This window comes from Felis catus, chromosome F2 (assembly GCF_018350175.1).
Source record: "Felis catus isolate Fca126 chromosome F2, F.catus_Fca126_mat1.0, whole genome shotgun sequence".
In the NCBI taxonomy this organism is placed as follows: domain Eukaryota; kingdom Metazoa; phylum Chordata; class Mammalia; order Carnivora; family Felidae; genus Felis; species Felis catus.
The window spans coordinates 15,080,889-15,095,448 of NC_058385.1; the positions used below are offsets into that span (position 1 = coordinate 15,080,889).

Consider the following 14,560-nt stretch of genomic DNA (forward strand, 5'->3'; position numbering starts at 1 on the left):
TTTGTTGGTTTGGCTGACTGGCTAGATTATGGTACCATCTTTTTAGAATGAAAAATTGATTTTATAATTTCTCCACTGAAAACTCTTTAATGATGTTGTGTTGCCATTAGAATAAAGCCTAAGTCCTAAATGTTGACCTATAAAATGTCTGCCAACATCACCAGTCTCCTCCTCCATCATGTTCCTGTCATTACTATGCGCCCCATTTCTGCTCAGGCCAGGATCTAACACCTATTAGTCTTTCTTGGAACAATCTCTCCCTACCTCTTCACACCCACCCCCTCAGCCTAAATGTTACTTACTCAGAAAAACTGCCTCTGGGCTCCAGATTGGATTATGTTACCAGAGAACATCTTCTCATGACATCTTCAACTTTAGTTTCAGAGTTCTTACTACAACTAAAATTACATAGTTACTCTGATTAGTACATACCAATACCTGTCTCTGTCAAAATAATGTGTCTATTTTGGTCACTCTTTATCCATATTGCTTAACCCAATAGCACTCATTTATGAGGACACTACAAATATATGGAGTGGTGAATTCTAAAAATAATATGAAAGGCGTTTCATGGTAGGAAGGAAGAGAGTTTCTGACCAAACAAGTGTAAGATATCTGTGAAACACCCATGTGGAAATGCTCATAAGGTAATTTTCTTTTTAAAATTTTTGTTTTAGTATTCAGGTGTGAGTTCTGAGAGAACACAAATCTAAGAGTAATTGGTAAATAGATAGTACTTAGAGCATATGGGAATCAATAAAGTAAGCCAAAGAGAGGAATAAATGGGAAGAGAAAATATAGAAAAATGAGACCTAACTAGAGCAGCCACAGAGGTGGGAAAAAAACTGGAAAAAATGGCAATAGGTAGTCAAAGTAAGAAAAATTTCTAATAAAATATTGGGATACGAATTACTTTTTTAATTTATTTATTTATTTTGAGAGAGAGAGAGAGACATCTGGTACTGAGTGGGGGAGGGGCAGAGAGAGAGGAAAGAGAGAGAACCCCAAGCAGGCTCCGTGCTGTCAGTGAAGAGCCCAACTTGGAGCTTGAACTCACGAAACTATGAGATCATGACCCGAGCCAAAACCAAGAGTCAGATGCTTAACTGACTGAGCCACCCAGGCGCTCCAAAGAAATACTTTTTTTACCTTTAAAAAAGTTAAGTAATAATGTCCAAATATACAGTGTTGGATTTATGATATTATACTGTTTGCAGTTCTAAGGGTCACTGACCACCTAAAAAGGAGACACACACTTTCACAGAGGGATAGGAGGAACTCTCAGAATGTGTAAACTCATGTATTCAAACATTTGACCCGTCTCACTGAGAGTCTACTCTGTCTCACTGGCACCTGCCCTTGTTCATGGAGACACAGTAGTAAATAAAATAGAAATGCTTCCTATCATTGTGGAACTTAATGCACTAAAACCAGGGGATAAATTTAGTTTTTTTGCAATACAAGCAATTTAATCTTTATTTTCTTAGCCCAAAATCTTCAGACACTCATGTTACCTATCAGGCCTTTTTAAGCATGAGTATTGACTCCAAAAAATACTGTAAAAATGTTATAATCTGTTTAAATTGGATATGTACTCTAATAGTACATATAAGAAGAACTATTCCAATCATGAAGGTCAGGGAGGGCTCCCCCAAAAATGTAGCAAGTCAAGAAAATTAGAGATGACAACAGCCAAAAGAAAGTAATATTTTCTATAATTAAATGGCAAAATCTCAAAACTGAATGGGTTTTAACAAGTGAAAACAGCAGAAGAAAAAGTAAGTGAATACTAACACTCACTTCTGTCTATGTGGTTTAAGGATAAAAGAAGGAACAGCTTCCACTTTAGTATTATAGCAATATTGGATAGTAAAGCTTAATATCTCTTAGTACATAAATAAAGAGACTGTTTTTCCCCCAACCACCTCCATCCATCTCTGGATTCCTAATGGGGGGCACTGGTTTCCATTTGCTGAGAACTGAATGGGCTTTTGTGAGGTCAGTTGCTAGACCAAGGTCATAGGTACTCCAATGAAGGAACAACAGAGCTGAGCGGACCACCCATGGCCCTGATCTCTGACTCTGCTTCTATCTATTATTTCTAACTCCTATCTTAAAGAGTTATAGAATGCAAATAAATCTATCATGCTTTCTCACCAGTGACCAAATTTGTGCCACCTGGCCCTGAGATACTATGAACACTAAACAGGATTTTCTTGAGATTCCTTTCCAAAATTCAATCCTTGGCAATAAATTGGGATGTTTTAAAACTCGTCATTATGAAATAAAGAATTCCTTTTGCCTATAGTTTTGTTTTATTTCTACATGTTTTATTGATTATTTGAAATAAAAATTTTTGTTTGAGACGATAAACCAGAATATTTATTTAAGGAATCCCATCTGGTACCAAGTTACTTGCCAATAGAAAGGTGACACAGTTATTTGAAAGTTTTAATTCAGTGTATTACTTATGGTGCTTTTAGCAGCAGGCAAAAAAAGTTACTTTTACTTTATCATGTAGTTACTTTTTTTTTTTTTAATTTTTTTTTCAACGTTTATTTATTTTTGGGACAGAGAGAGACAGAGCATGAACGGGGGAGGGGCAGAGAGGGAGGGAGACACAGAATCGGAAACAGGCTCCAGGCTCTGAGCCATCAGCCCAGAGCCTGACGCGGGGCTCGAACCCACGGACCACAAGATCGTGACCTGGCCGAAGTCGGACGCTTAACCGACTGCGCCACCCAGGCGCCCCATGTAGTTACTTTTTAAGCCATTAAAAATGGGATTACCCAACTTCTGAATTATTAGATTCTGTAACGGGTTAGAGTTTGATGTGAAAAATAACAATATTTAAATTAAGAGCAAGAAATACTATTAAATAAAAGCAGAGGACAAGCCAGAGGTCATGGCTTCTTTTTGTCTGGCGCAAAATACTCGAAAGGAAAAAAATATCATCACTTTTTCTTTCAGTGCATTCGCACTTTTGTCTTTCCTTTCTTATCTTTCTTCATTCCTCTGAGTGATCTTCCCTAATCATTCTTAATATCCTCCTTTTCCTCCTATTTTCCCCCTAACCTTCAAAATAAGATTAATTGATATAACAAGAAAATTAAAATTTGGGGATATGTACAAAATATTTTGTTTCATTTCACATATATCTGTCATCATAGAGCTTTCTTACAGATTTGTTTCCTCCTTACATCATTGTTGGAGATTGGAAACAAGTCCTCTTCTCCAATAATATTGATATTGGACAAGTCAATGCTAAGCCCAGTCTCTGCAGATAAAAGAAAGGACCTTCCCAGGGAAACACAGTCAGCACAGGCTTTTCCTAAGGAAAGGTGAAAGGACATACGAGATTCTTTTTTTTTTTAGAATGAAAGAAAAAAGTAAAACTCTAGAGTAGCTTTTAGTAACTATCTCAGTAGCACAGTCAAAATCAGCAAGCATGCTAAGACACACTCAACATTTTCTAAACTAATCCCCAAGAAATTATGTTTGCACTTGAGGAAGACTCAGATGTAGAAAAGTAGCTGGTAAAAGTTCAAATACTTGTTACATGAGCTCTCAATCACACAGTAAGAGCATGAGGCAGCATTACAAAGTAGCCTATGTCAGAGAGGATCCCACAAATGGGGACAGGACTGTTTCTCCATTTGTAGCCAAGGTTAAGCCCAGAATGGAAACAGTGGTGAAACCAGGAGCCAAACCATCCCAGAACCCTCCCTCTCTCTACTGGGGAAGGCAGCAGGCCCCAGTAAGAGCAAGACATCAGGAGCAACGATGGCAGCAGGTACAGGAGAAGCCATGGGAAGAGCTATGCCCACGCTGAGCCAGAGAGGGTGTAGGCCGCTAAGCAGTGCCCAAGAGGGCTGGTCTTCCAGGGCACAATGGGTGTTCTTGAGCCAGGTGGGAGGAATGGGTGAATGATGTTGTTTTCACAAAGTAAAAGGAGGTAGATCCAGAGAAATCAGTTTGTTTGAACATGACTATTTTTGATTCTGTGCTATGACCATTAGAAACATAGGTTACATGATTAGTTAAGGTTTGTTGTTTTGATTAATCCTGCTGAGGATTGATAATTACAACAGCCAACATTTACAGAGTACCTACCGAAGAGTTGTTTTCAGTCATTGAAAACATTCATTGAGGTATATCAAGAACTTATCATTGTACTTTGGGTGTTATACTAAGTTCATATGCATTATTTCATTTGTCCTTTACAACAGCCCTATGAGGTAAGCAGTAGTACTATCTTTGGCTTATAAATTAAAAAGGAAAAACAGGTTTGGAGAGCTTAAGAAACTTTTCCAAGTTTACAGAACTAATAATAAATCACAGAATCAAAATTCAAATCTGGTCATTCTGGCCAAACTCATAAGCACCTTTTTGCCAGGTGGGTTCCAGAAACTGGGAACTGGAAGAATTGTCATGTATTCGGAAGCCATTTCTGTAGTAGAAGAAATCCAAGACATAAAGTAGAAAGAGGAAAGGAACATAGGCTCACTCCTTAAAGCCTATAATGGAAAAGAAAAATAGAACTTGAGAAAAGGAGCTAGTCCAAAAAATGAACTTCCAAGCTTCTCAGTAGTCAGGCCAAACACTGTCCCCTGCTGGCTCCTACCACAATTTCTTTCTGAACGATGTAAACACAAATCCCAACACCCTTAATATGATAACCCAGCAAAGACATCAGCTTCATCAAGGCTTCATTAATAATTAACTATGCTCACGATCTGTCACATCAAATATAAGGCTAGTATGTCAACTGGCAGGCACATGACTGGTAAAACTCTCTTTCTGGATGGAAAGCTCCTTGAGGGTACGAATAAGTCCCCTGAGCTCAGCTTCCAAGGTTTTCACAGCTACATCTCCAACCACAATTCTTACCATTCCTCGATACTATTCCTGAACATTTGGCTTTTTTCTCTCCCTAGAAAACACCCCCCTCCCTCATTTGCACTTGACAAAGTTCTCTCTCACTTTAAAGGGCCAGCATAGAGGTTGTCTTTGAGGTAGTGACAATGCCATGAGAACGTGGGGTCCCCAAAATCGCCCTCAGCCTCCCTCTTGAACACAGTAGTAAGACAAGGTCACAGGGCCCTCTGCCCTAACCCCAGACCCCTTACAAGCCTCAGCCCCTCGCATTTAGGAATGCTGGAATAATCACTGTTTCCAGATGCCCTTGCCCCATCTTCAGGGGTGACTATGTCTCCCGCTCTCTGTTTCCATAATACTTTATATATGCCTCCATTACAGCATTCATCACATCAGGTTTTAATTGCTTTTGGCATGCCTGGAGATCAAGAATTAAGAATATGATGGACTTAACATAGTGTTTAGAACAGAACAGTGCCTCAATAAAATATGATTGATTCAAAAATTATCTGTTCTATTTTAGCATATAGCACTTAACAGAACTTTGCAATAGAACTTAATAGAACTGGGCAAATCATTATATTTGTTTAATACAACATACACAAAACACATAAAGAAAAAGTAACCACCATGACCCCATGACTTGTCCCAAGTTTTCTTCTTCTACACTTACTTTCCCTTTATATATTTCCATTATTCCTTATTTTTCAGCAAATTATACTCAGTTGTTCATGCCAAAAATCAATAAATCATCCTTTGTTTCTCTATTTCCCTTATCCCGTACAGCCAATCCATCATCAAAATATATCAAATATATCTCAGATATCTACAATTCATCTCCATCACTACTGATCCCATCTAGTCCTATCCACCATCATCTCCTAGGTGGATACTAAGGACACTGAAACAGATTCCTAATGTGTTTCCTTGTTTTGACTCTTGCCTTTATAACTTAGTCTCCATATAGCACGTAGAAACATCTTGTTTAAAGTCTAATAAGACACCATCCCTCCTAAAATGCTTCAATGACTTTCCACTGCCTTTAAAATAAAATCCAACCTGGCCTCCACAAACTGACTCTTGTTTTCAAAACCAACCTCACCTTCCACATCTCTTTCATTCATTCACTGTGCTCCAATCTCTCTAACCTTGCTCTTCCCCAAAAGGTCAAGCTTGTTGGGCCTTTGCACCTGCTCTCATTCTGCCTCTGTGCTTCTCCATCACCAGCTCCTTTCCATCCTTCAGAACTCAGATGAAATTGTGTCTTTACTGAGAGCTCAGAAGTATCCTCTGCTGAGCTATCACTTTGTGTTCTCCACTGCACTTGCTATAATCTGTAATTATCTTATTTGTTGGTTGGTTTTCTTGGCACTATCTGTCCTTTTCCATCCCAGTCCTCCACAAACAATACAATGAAGGTCTGAGAGGAGGACTTTGTATATTCTTATATACTGACTGTCTCTCCAGAGTCTAGAAAATATTAGGTACCCTGTACGGATTTGAAAAAAAGTATGAATATATATATATATATATATATATATATATATATATATATATACATATATATTCAATATTTGTTGTATGACTTTACAACATAGCAAACTCCTTCTGGGCAAAGACCATGTCTTATTTGGGAAAAATTTGATATGGTATCTGGAAAGTACCATGTGACTATTGCTGCACTAAATGTTATTATGTATTTTGAAAACTCCATCAGGACCATCATATTTATTTATTTACTTACTTACTTATTTACTTATGTATTTAGAGAGCACAAATGGGCAGGGGCAGAGAGAGAGTGAGAGACAATCCTAAGCAGGCTCTGCACCGTCAACACAGAGCTCAACACAGGCTTGATCTCGCAAACTGTGAGATCATGACCTGAACCAAAACCAAGAGTCAGACACTTAACCAACTGAGCCACCCAGGCGCCTCTTTCAGAGCATCTTTAAAGTGACTCCAGAGTTTCAGTTTTCAGGGTAGAAGATAGAGTCAAAGAAGCAACAACAAAAACTTCAGACAAATCTGTTCATAAGTCTAGGAACTTACAAAATACATGGCTCCAAATGTTATTAATAAGATGTGAGGATTTTTTCCTGAGAATGCTTCAAAAATCTGAAAAGTTTTAATGCTATTTGCAAAGAGCAGGTCTCTGCTGCATTAATCTTCCTGTGTGCTCTAAGCACCCATGGAGTTTAGTAGTTCTCTTCTTAAGAGGCTCATGATGCCTAAAGAATCACATGATCAAGAGAACTGGGCTTAGTAATTCCACAAGAAGAAAGTCCAACTGAGGTAATATATCTGAATTTAGTACCTAAATTAAAAGTTGGAGACTCAGCTTTCCCAGAAGTAATTTCTTCTCTCACCGGGGAATGTATATACTATAAATAAGATCATGTAGCTTGAAAGCTAATTGTTTGAGAACACCTAATTGAAAGTAATAGCTAATGAGAGGGTCGCATTAGTGACTTAATGTTAGTGGTCACATTAGAATCCTGCATTTATACAAACCTGGTTGACTTCCTCTTTCACAGATGGCATTAGGGGATAAGTAAATTATTCTAAGATCACTGCAGCAGCTGATGCATGCTGGACCTGCATCAAAGGACATTAAAGAATATGACAAAAATGTTCCACTCCTAACTCACAGATTCTTAGAACCAGGGTGGAATTATGCCTGAACTAAAGGGAATAAAGTATGTCTGAAAGCAACCAATGAATATGAAGAGGAAATAGCGAGAGTCCATTGTTTTAAACTTAATGTTTAGGAAAACACAGACAAATAAGAAAGCTAGAAAACAAATTAAAATGGCATCTTCTCCCATGGAAGTCTCTGCATGATACTACTGTGTTCTACACAGGGTGGGATTCAGGATTAAAAATGAGAAAGTGTTTCCCTCCATCAACAAACCTGGCCTTGGATAGAGGCATACAAAACAGATTCACACATCACTGTCTGACAAGATGTTCACTGATAATTTTAGCAGTGCTGAGGAACTTATTGATACACTTCTCCCTCTTAGAAAAACATCTTAAACTCATGGAAAAAAAAAGAAATTGAGTACAAAAAAGCAAATGGTGAATTTGAAACTTTGCAAGAAAGTGGGTGTCTGAAGTAGGACAACTAGTAAAAAGGTCAGATGATATGGTGATGTTTATGAATTGCCTTGTTACCAGCAAATTTCTATCCAAACTTTTGAACATAAAAACTGTTAAATAAAAATAAACTATTTTCAATGTGTTAAGAACAAGCTGACCTTCTTTAGTTTACAAATCACAGAATAAAATGACAAATGTTACAGCTTTAGGTATATAGACACACAGGGATCTCTCACTAGAGACCTTCCTATACCCTTTACAAAGACAATTGAAAAGAAAGTGGAGCCATCAGTGATTGGTTGGGGTGAACTGCATGAGTCACAAAAAGCAGTTTTCATTATTTGTTAAATATTTATTACATATAATAACGAAAGAATAGATTTAAACATCTAATTCTTGTGGGCACTGGGATTTGGACTACCTAGAAAAAACTATTCCTCTTTTTACAAGAATTTTTAAAATATCTCAATACAGGAGCACCTCAGTGGATCAGTCAGTTAAGCGTCCAACTCTTAATTTCAGCTCAGGTCATAACCTCGCAATTCATAAGACTGAACCCTGTATCGGGCTTTGTACTGTCAGCACAGAGCCTGCTTGGGATCCTCTCTCTCCTTCTCTCTCTGCCCCTCCCCACTCACTTGCTCTCTCTCTTAAAATAAATAAACATTTAAAATAAAATAAAATATCTCAATATGGTTGGTTTATTCACTAATGCACTCATTTATTTAACAAATATTTATGGACTGAAACTATGCAAAAGGACAGAGATAGCCATAAAAGATGATCGGGTATTATATTCATTATATTATTCCTTTCTGTTCAAAAAAATTTATTTTCTCTCCCAAAATGAGGTTAACTAACATATCTCTCTCTCTCTCTCTCTCTCTCTCTCTCTCTCTCTTTGTTTTGTTGTTGTTGTTGTCATCTCTCTCTCTCTCTTGTTTTGTTGTTGTCGTTTTGGTTTTTGTTTTGTTTTCTTTCGTTTTGGTGAGAAAAGAGAGAACTTAGCCCAAGCCATTTAAAAGGAAAGAATTATCAACAACAGAACTAAATCTTAATGCATTAGGAAAGTCAAACTGGGAAAGAAGACTGATGGGTATGCATGGTATCTTTAGCAAGCAAAAAAGCTGAAACATTAGACACCATATTTAGCACAACAAAATTATTTCCAGATCTCACTTACTTGTGAGGGTAAGGCTTCCAATCTATCATTGGACATCTTTAGGACTCTGGTAAAAGTGGGCCTGAGAGAAAATGTTCTCAGTGATGAGAAAAGCTAAGTGGGACCAAGTAAATTAGAGACTGAAACATAAGTTACTCTTGGACCATGGTTACCTGAGACCTTGAAAGCCACTTCCATTTCCACATAAAAGCTACTAGTGGTGTCCATTATCACCTTGGCAGTATTCACATAAGAGCCTAAAAGTCATAATGTTCAGGAAATGTTGAGGAGATTAAAGCTGATCCTTCTTTTTCACATCTAAAAAATTATATGCAAAGTACATTAAATAAACAAATACCTGTGTCTGACCACATCCCAAGAATTTTTTTATGCCTTTAAATATTTATGCTGGACTATTATCACTTAGGCAGAGAAGTCATGCTCTCTAGATATTTTGAAAAATATCTTAAAAAATGTATATACTCTAAATTGTATCATTGATTTACTTGACTGAGTAAATTAAAGTACTGTTTAAGTTTGAAATTTTATACTGAATTATGACAATATAGTACAGATAAATTTAAGAAGTTTGATGCTTAAAGAGATATTAACATGAGGCATAGCTTTTAAAAGTTAAATGTCTTAGTTTATATCAAAATGTATTCATGATTCTACATGAAATATTGAAAGCTACAAATACTTGATGAAGAAGAACAGTCCATAAACATTATCACAATAACAAAGCTCTAGGAACAATTAAAAACTAAACAAATAAAAATTTTAAAAAACTATCCTGCATATTCCAAGATAGTTCCCATAAATAAGTATGGCCCCAAAACCTGTCACCAAGTTTCGTATGCTCCTAAATACCAATCTGCGACTGGGGAGAGGATTAGACCTCCATCATGTAGGCCAATAATACTAAGAGAACATCAACTCCCAAGATCTTGGATGGGAATATTCTCTTTCTTAAAATGTAAGAAAATGCAGACCTACATTTTAGTAAACTGGATGATTAATAAAAACCATGTACCTAAGAGAATGTAAACTAAGTACAACATGACTATTTAGGTCAGCTATTTTTCTAACTATTTCAGAATTAAAATCAGTAACATGAACACAGTTATTTCATATTAAAGCAGGCCAGCCCCTTCATCATCAAGCAAATTTAAAACTGGCACATAGTATTTATATATACATTATACAAGACAATATTTTCTCCACTAGCTGTAGACTGAATGTTTGTATACCCCACAAAAGTCATAAATTGAAGACTAATCCCCAAAGTGATGATATTCAACTCGGAGTCTTTGGAAGGTAATCAGGTTATAAGGATAGAGACCTCATGAATGGGATTAGTATCTTTATATGAAGAGACATGAGACAGAGGATCTCCCTCCTTGTGAGGATCCTGCAGGAAGATGAGAAGATGGCTGTCTGCGAACCACAAAAGTATCCTCATCAGTCACTGGATTTGCTGACACCTTGATCTTGGATTTCCCATCCTCTGAAACTATATGAAATAATGTTTATTGTTAAGGCCACTCATTCTATGGTATTTTGGATATAGCAACCCAAACTGAGATGCCACCATACCAATATATTTCAATAAAGAAGGTTAATTTGAGAAAATAGTTAAGCATCTCTATTTCAAAGAACTGCCACAGACCATACTTATAATGTAACTAATAAGAGTATAGTAAATTTAGATTGCATAAGGAGGAGAGCCCAGTATCAAACATAGCTAAATATCTAGAATCTAAAGTCACATTTTTTCTTGTGAAAATAATGGATTCAATTCTCTTTACTGTTCACGAAAAAGAAGATTTTACAGGAAAAATAAGCATAACTTACTCTACTGTGTAGGCCTCCAGTACTATGTTGCTTAGCACCTCCCTACCTTACAATTTCAGAGTATATGGCTAGCCACTACCTTTATTCATACTTAAATTCAGGAAATGTTTCCTGGCTCCTGCCTATGGGCCAAGTACCATTCAAGAAGCTAAGGAATATAGGAGTACAAGTTTCACTCCTTGTGGAGCTTACATAGCAAGGGGAGAGGTGACATTACACATGTAAAAAAATTAAGAGGTATAATTAGACTGCAATAAATTTTATGAAAGAAAAGAGGAAAGAATTAAAATTATAAATAATGGCTTTAAAAAGTATGGTCAAGAAAAGCTTCTTTTGGAAAATAAGGAATGAGAAGGAGGTAGCTTGTAGACATGCCTGGGAAGACTTTTCTAAGCAGAAAGAATAAGTGCAATAGTTTTAAGGCAAATACTAACTTGATTGTTTTCTTTTAAAGAACTGAAAAGAAAGGCCAACATGGCTGATGGAAAATTCTGCTCCTGATTTGTGCTTTCAGCAAGCTACTTGATCTCCCATGGTAAACAATTCGAATATTGGACAAAATATATGAGAAAAACTTGTTTTCAGTCATTTAAAAACAAGCAGTGCAAGATTGTTACCCCTAAGAGAAGAGAAACACATGAAGTGATTTCTACCATTGTCACAGCTTTCTGTTTAAAGTTTACAGACCGTTTTTCAGAGAAAGAAAGAACAAAAGCTAAGCAAGGTTGAAGTAGCTGGACTTGGCATAAAAGAGTACCAGAGAGGATGGAGCTATATGTAAAAAGAACCCCAAAATCCTGAAGAGGGGCCTCCTTGTGTCCTTGTTTGAATACAAAATTGCATTATGTTCAAGTTAAAACTTCCCAAATGCCAAACAATAGTACTTGGGGGGGGGGGGGGCTCAATGATTTCCAGAGTTCATGCAGAGCAGGGAGACATTTGAATTCCCACAAGCCAAGCAGAGAGAGTTTGTTGAATACCTGGGGCATTCAGCAGAATGGTTCAGTAGAGAAGTGCCATGCATTTGAAATAGGGCTAATAATTAGGCATGTCTTAGAAATAGTCCGAGAATAAAGGTTTCTTTAGATCCAAAAGGATTAAGTTGCACTGCAAATAAATTAACTACCTGGCAAAGAAAGAAAATTGTTAAAGAAAAATAACAATATCCAGGCACTCAAGATAAATGAAGAAGCAGCAAATTGTAAGCCATAGCCAGAAGAAAAATCAGTCAATAGAAGCAGGCCCACAAATATCATAGACAAAGGACTTACTAACCAAGAATTTCTAAACAGCTATTATAAATATGCTTATAATCTTAAAGAAATAGAAAAGCATAGTGAGGAGAGGGATATAAACTATTCTTGAACTTCAAAACTGAAAAACACTATCTGAAATAAATAGATGGGTACATTAGACACTGAAGAAGAAAAGATCAGTACATTTGAAACCATAACATTAAAAATTATCAAATCCAAAGCACACAGCAATAAAATTCTAAGAACAATTCCCAGAGAATAAAAGTAAAACTCTCATTGATCTCTATGAAAATATCAAATGGTCTAAAATTCATGTAATTACACTGGAGCCACCTCTGCCAGCAACATGTTCAAGGTAATTCAGAGGTCTGTGGGGCTGGCCAGCCTGAGTCTGCTCACTTTCAAAGTCTATGCATCACCTAAAAATGACTCACCTCACAAAACTTCCATGAAGGTTAGTGAGCTTTCACTCTACTCCATTCCTGAGGGTCAATCTAAATATGTGGAGGAGCCAAGGACCCAACTTGAAGAAAGCATCTCACATCTCTGACATTATTGTAAGCCATATATAAGTTGGTGTCAGAAAATATATTCACAAACTAAGCCCATCATACAGAACCTGGTCCAATGGGGGTTAGACAGTTATGAATATCTCCAAAATTGCCTCCTGGATTTTTTCCAAGACTTGGTGTCATTGGTTTTGCTGACATTGCTGGACTTCTTTTGGCTAGTGATTCAAAAATAAAGAAGCTGATATATCCACCTGGGTTCATGGGATTAACTGCCTCTCTTTATTATCCACAATAAGCCATCATATTTGTACAGGTCAGTGGGGAGAAATTATATGACTGAGGTTTACGAGGATACATAGTTGGAGATTTGTGGAAAGAGAAATTTCAAAAGGCAGTAAATGCTAAGACTTCACCTGGAAACAAGTAAAATTCTCCAGGCTCTGCTCATTTTAATCTGCTATAGGAAAACATTGAAAACTCTATGCAGTAAACCAGTATTTCTGCAGAAAAAAAAACATGCTATAGAAGTCAGTACTGAATGTAGTAAATTGGTTTTCTTCTTCAGGAAAAACAATACTAGACTTCTTAATTATCTTGGGTGATGCCAAACTACAGGTGGACTAATTGGAAATCCTTGCATCTAGAGATAATGTCCAGCCATAGGACTCCTTGTTCTCATGTTGTTTTTTATGTACACAATTAAAATTCCAAGTTAAAAAAAAATCTATGTGATTAGGGGCACATAAAGAGGGAAACAGAAAAATACCTCAAAAAATCTGTTGAAAACTTTCTAAATTTGATGAAAACTAAAAATACAGATTCAATAAGCTCATCAAACTCCAAAATAACACAAAGAAACCCACAAGAAAAAAACATCATAAAGACATTTGTCTTTATTAAACAAAATTTTAAAAGCAAGTGGAGAAAGAGTAAACACTGCATAGAAGAGAACAAAGATATGAATAGTTGCCAATTTTTCCCAAGAAACATTTCAAGGAAGAAGACTACACAGTGACATCTTTAATGTGCTGAAAGAAAATATGGCAATTTAGAATTCTATAACTAGCCAAAATATCTTGCAAAATGGAAAGGAAATAAAGACATTTTCAGACAAACAAAAGCTAAGAGAGTTTGGAGTTAGCAGACCCACTCTAAAATAAATGATAAAAAAAAATGTTTGGAATGAAGGAAAATAATACCAGATGGAAATTTACACAAATGAATGCGAAAGCAAGGGTAATATATTGGGATATAAAAAGTCAGTTTTTCTTATTTCTAAAAATTTCTTTAAAAGACAATTGACTATTTAAAGCAACAATATACTGTTAGGTATATAGCATGTGTCAAAGTAAGATATATGTAAAAAATACATAAAGTCAACATGTAGAAAATGAATGTTATCATAACATTATACATGAAGTAGTATAATATTAGATGAATATAAGCTGTAATAGGTTACACATATGTTGTAAACCACAGAACAACCAGTAAAAGAATAAAGGATATAGCTAATAAACAAATACAATGGGTAAAATTGAATACTAAAAATTGCTCCATTAATTCAAAATTACATAAGAAGAAAGAACAAGTGAAATAAATAGAAAGCAAGTAATAAGATAGCAGACTTAAACCTAACCATATCAATATTTACATTATTAAATAGTCTAAACATATAATGAAAAGCAGATTTTGAGACTGGGTGAAAAAGCAAGACCCAACTATATGCTGACTATAAGAAAGCCATTTTAAATTATAAAGACAGAGATGGGCTAAAAGTAAAAGGCTAGAAAGAATATACC

The 14,560-nt window shown here is 36.1% G+C and overlaps 1 pseudogene; it reads left to right on the forward strand.

Annotated features, from left to right (window-relative positions):
* Nucleotides 1–12,583: 12,583 nt before the first annotated feature.
* Nucleotides 12,584–13,188, forward strand: LOC101085855 (annotated as a pseudogene).
* The last annotated feature ends 1,372 nt before the right edge of the window (nucleotides 13,189–14,560 follow it).